Below are 5119 nucleotides of genomic sequence, written 5' to 3'. Positions count from 1 at the left end.
TCGGGCCCTGACCTGCCTGCTGCTGTCGAGGCGGGTACTGCTGCGGTGGCCTCTGCTGGTACTGCTGAGGAGGCCGGTACTGAGGCTGGTACTGCTGGGGCTGCTGGAGTCGTGGACGAGTGTTGCTGCCGGAAGCAACGGGGACAACCTTCCTCTTCTTGTCCTCCATCTCCAGGTGCTTACGCTCAGTGTTGAGCGCGCTGTCAACCAGATGGTTGAAGTCGTCGAAGCGGAGGTTGAGCAGCGCGTACTGGAGGTAGTCCTCAAGACCCTCCATGAAGTGCTCCTGCTTCTTGCGGTCATCCGCAACCTCGGCAGGGGCGTAGCGTGCCAGCTGAAGAAAGCGATCACGATACTCCGTGACCGACATAGTCCCCTGAATTCACAAAGACAGATAGATATCGGAAGATTAACTCAAGATTCATAAGGATAGAACTAGGGGTATTAGCTCAAAAGAAACCGCGGAATGATTATATTTAAGATTACCTGCTTCAGTGCAAGGAACTCCTTCTGTTTCATCTTCATAACGCCCGCGGGGACGTTGTGGCTGCGGAAGCGCTCCCTGAACTGGAGCCAGGTGAGAGACTCGCGGTCATGGACCGGGTGGGACTCCCACCAGTCCAAAGCTGCCCCTCGCAGCTGTCCTGCTGCGTACAAGACGCGCTCACGGTCATCGCACTGGGCGATGTCCAGCTGACGCTCCACTGCACGGAGCCAGTCGTCAGCCTGAAGAGGGTCGGACGTGTGAGAGAACGTCGGCGGGTGACCCCTCAGGAACTCAGCACGCCTGTCGCGAGGCTGCGGCGGTGGAGGAGGCGGAGGCTGAGTGTGAGCGTGCTGAAGAGCCTGAACAGTGTTGTTCAGGGTAGCCATCATCTGCATCTGGAGCTGGAAGTACTGCTCCGGAGTCAAGGGTGGAGGCATCGGGATCCCAGTACCCTGGTTGTTCTGACCCTGCTGCTGGCCAGAACCTGAACCGGTGCTCCTGGTGTTCACCATCTGATTTGAACAAAAGATTTCACGAGTAAGGATATTGCAGGAATAAACTCGGATGGATATGATAACTCTTTGCGGAAAAAGACTCAGCCATGATAAAGTAGACAGGATAGATTTGACTGTTTCACCCCCCCAACGATCTAACTCATTTTATTAATTAGTTAACTTTAACATCTGAGTGATTTTCTTTAAGCAAATTTGAACTACTAAGCTATGCAATCAGTCAAAAATCCAAATCAAACATGTAGCATAATAACAAGCAGACAATTTTCACAACCTAGCCGAGTTTAGCAAAAGACTCGACTAACACAACGCGTCGCAGAACGTGCTATCGTGTTATTATAAAAAGGTCACCTAGCTAACTCATGGTGGTCAGATGACTGATTCAGGCCAAAATCTACGAAAACTATTCTTCAGAGAGAGAAATCAAGGCAAGAAGGGTAAAAAGCCATAGAAGTCAAGGGGTATAATAGTAAAATAGTTTCAGCAGGCAAGGATTGGTGAGAAGAAGTCCTAAAACTCGACCAGTTCTATCTAGGCTTCGTCCTACAGTCGATATGGCTCTGATACCACTCTGTAACACCCGGTTTATAAAAGAACATAAACCGAGCAATCATATACGTGCCAGGATCAAGTCACACGTATATACAACAGAATGAACAGTATATCATAGCACATATCACGTAAAAAGACATAATAAAGCGAATACGAATGTTATTTATTACAATAATGACAAAATGTCTGATACAGCGGAAGCGTAGTACAAAATACGATAAAAGCTCTCCGAAGCTGAAGCAGGGCGCCACAGGGACGTCGACTGGGAGACGAAGCACCTAGAAGTCCTCGTAGTCCTGGTAGCGCTGGACGAACTCCCTCGTGTCGGCAGGAACTGAGCAGCAGTAGCGTAGCCAAGAGGAAAAAGTAGAGAAGAGGCAAGAGTGAGTACACAACTTGTACTCAACAAGTATAACACAAACTATGAGGCTCTAAGGTTGGCTGACTCAACTGCATTAGCTTTTAAGTGTTGGCAAGATTTTATTTAAGCTATTTACTACTAGTTGATGAATTACCATTAACCCAGTTACATAGTAATTAATCAAGTTTAATCATACTACTACTGGGAACCAAACCAAAACCAAGCCACCAAGGTAACCCCGAGAAGCACCTCCCTCGTCGGAAGGAGATAACCTCACTAATCAAAAGGAGGATCTGGGCCGCTCATAACCGTGAGCACGGCTAGTATACCAGTTTTACACTCTGCAGAGGTTGCACATCTTTACCCACAAGTCGTGAGCTACGCCAGTTGTTCATCACACTTCCTTAGGTGAGATGGCCAGCGACTCACTACGAGGCCTTTAAAAAGAATCTCGTTGGTAAGGCGTAACCGCGAGAGATAGGCCAGCGACGATGGGGCCCACCTCCGGGATCTAGGGTTAGCTGGGTTTTGGGTTTTGGTTGGCTGGGCTGCCTGGTGGGTTTGGGCTGGGTTCTAGATTTGGGTTTTCCTTTCTATTTCTATTTCTAGTTCTAATTCAAACAAAGCTATTTGAATTCAAACAAAATTTGAATTCAACTCCTATGCATTCAAACAAAATAAAGCCATGCACCAGCATGAATGCAACAAAAATTTAAACCTATGATAAATTTTAATCAATTAAGGAACAAAAATTAGATTAAATGCCAACTAAACACAATAAACCTTAGAAAATTTAACTAAAGCCAATTAATTTATTAACAAATGCTGAAATTTAAAAATTAGGGTGTTACAGTTATCACCCGAATGTCCAACATTCCCGCAGACCTCACATGTCATGCGAGCTTCCATGGCTTGAAGTGTCTGCATCTGAGCCTTGTCTTGGGAATAATCCTCGAACTTCTTGAGGAGGAGATCGATTTTCATAGTGAGCATGTCGGTCTCCTTGACGGAGTGCATGCCTCGCTAACGTGGTTGGAGATGATCATGGCTCCAACCTTGGTTGGACACCATCTTCTTGATTAATGTTGTAGCTCATTCAATGGTCAGCGAGAAGAAAGCTCCACCCGCAGCGGCATCCACATGATCACGGGAAGATTGAGTCAAACCATTGTAGAAGTTCTGCAGAATGAGCCAATTGTCTATCCCATGGTGCGGACACGGAAGGATGTACTCCTAAAGTCTCTCCCAAGCTTTAGGAATTGACTCATTTGATGCCTGCTAGAAGTTTGAAATTCTTCCACGAAGAGTATTAGTCTTGACTGTCAGGAAAAAATTTGCGAGAAACGCCTTGGCGCATTTGTCCCATGTGTCCACAGCGGTCTTGTTAGCATAGAACCACTGCTTCTCTCTCCCCAAAAGAGAGAACGGAAACAAACGGAGCTGGATCGCATCCTGAGATACTCCCTTGATAACAAAAGTACTGCAGAGTTCCAAGAACTACTGGAGATGAGCATTGGCATCCTCAATGGCCTTGCCATAGAAAGGGCTGGCCTGCACCATCGTAATAAGACCCGTCTTGATCTCGAAATTTTCTCCTCCGGAGTTAACCTCGGGTCTGGTGGGAACCTGGTTAGCAGACAGAGCAGAGTAATCGCGGAGTGTCTTCTGGGCCATAGCTTGAGAAGCTGACGGTGCTTGAATGACTGGTTCTGCTGCCGAGAGTGAGATCTGAGGAGGTATGACACGAGGACGAACTCTTCTCCAAATTGACTCTGGATTATGAGTGAAATTTTGCGGCAAGTCGAAACTGGTCATACACTACACTATTTTCCTATCAATAAGAGACAGAAAACAAAGCCAAGTTAGCCCGTTTAGCAAGCAAATACCAATTTTTATTTTGTTCATAACTTCATTCTGTTGGCTATGTAACATCATTCTATGCCTTCCCCGGCAATGGCACCAAAAATGCTTGTTGGCGCCTACCAACGTCACCACTGAGCGAGCAGCGATGACGCCCGCAAACGCCAAGGGGGCGGCAGGTATTTCATGAACCACGAATAAATCTGCAAGCGCATAGAATACCGCTATAGCATTTTATCCAGGAGTATACCGGGGTGTCATTTATATTTCCGCAGGGAAGGCGGCGAATGGAAGTACATAGGCTAGTTAATGAACTTGATCTAGATTGGATATTCAATTGCATAAACAGGGGTAAGATAGATAGCATGGTAGGAGGTAGTGTGACACACACACAAACTACCCTCAGAGATAAATATATAAAAGATGCTATTGGCAGGGAGAAAGACAGAAGTTAGAGCTCGAGTTAGATGTGCTAGGTTAGCTATATCTATGCTATCTTTTGGTTAGATTGTCAAAGATTAAACTAGAACAACAGGGAGATCGCTCCTCTAGTTGACGGGAGAAGCCCGTTCACCTAGGCGGCTTTATGTACCTCCTACCCCCCAATCCGAACATGGTGGATTACTAGGGCTCGGACAGGGCTGTCACCACCTGCTGGCTACCTCACAATCAGTGGGAAAGGGTGACATCCAGCAACACTTATCTAGTCTAGACACCACGTCTACATTAGTAAGCGATATTCTAGCATCCCGTGCGGAGCCTCCACCCTCCGGATGAACAGACATCACACTAGAGCAAACATACGTATACTGGAGCAGTTGACAGAGTTCTAAGGCCAATATGTTAACCAATGCAAGCACAGGGCGATCATGCAATGCAAGCATCGAATGATAACGCAACCATATCATGAAGCATATATCCGATAACTCAGAACGTACTTCAAGCAGATATCGGTAACCATAGTCTAATTCTATTACAAACGACCGAATATTACTAGAGAGAACTAGAGATGAACCCATACCAGAACTCCCGAGCAACTCCGCGGACTCGATGACTCCTAGACTTCTCCTAAACTCCACTAAGCCTATAGGCTAAGCAAGAATGCCGTGAGGTGAGTGTGAAGAGGGGTGTGTGTGTGTTCTAATTCCTCCCCCCTTTATATTTATAGGAGGGAGCCATAGCCAAGGGGAGTGTCTTCTGCAGCTCTACCTCATCAAACTGCCATTGGGAGCCAATGACACGCCACCACGTAGCTGAAGGCGGTGGAGCCCATGGCTTGGTTGGCCGACCAGGTGGTCGGCCGGCCCACCCAGGGCTCCAACCGCCCCCAGCTTCCTTCTGGTGGGC

At 47.2% G+C, this 5119-nt stretch overlaps 1 non-coding gene across 1 annotated transcript; it reads left to right on the top strand.

Annotated features, from left to right (window-relative positions):
* Positions 1 to 3113: 3113 nt before the first annotated feature.
* LOC120646528 lies at positions 3114 to 3220 on the top strand. The gene has a single exon (XR_005664433.1). It is a non-coding gene; the product is annotated as a small nucleolar RNA R71 (small nucleolar RNA).
* Positions 3221 to 5119: the final 1899 nt, after the last annotated feature.

This window comes from Panicum virgatum, chromosome 8K (assembly GCF_016808335.1).
Source record: "Panicum virgatum strain AP13 chromosome 8K, P.virgatum_v5, whole genome shotgun sequence".
In the NCBI taxonomy this organism is placed as follows: Eukaryota; Viridiplantae; Streptophyta; class Magnoliopsida; order Poales; family Poaceae; genus Panicum; species Panicum virgatum.
The sequence above is the reverse complement of the archived record's forward strand: the minus strand, read 5'-3'. Positions and strand labels throughout refer to the sequence as shown.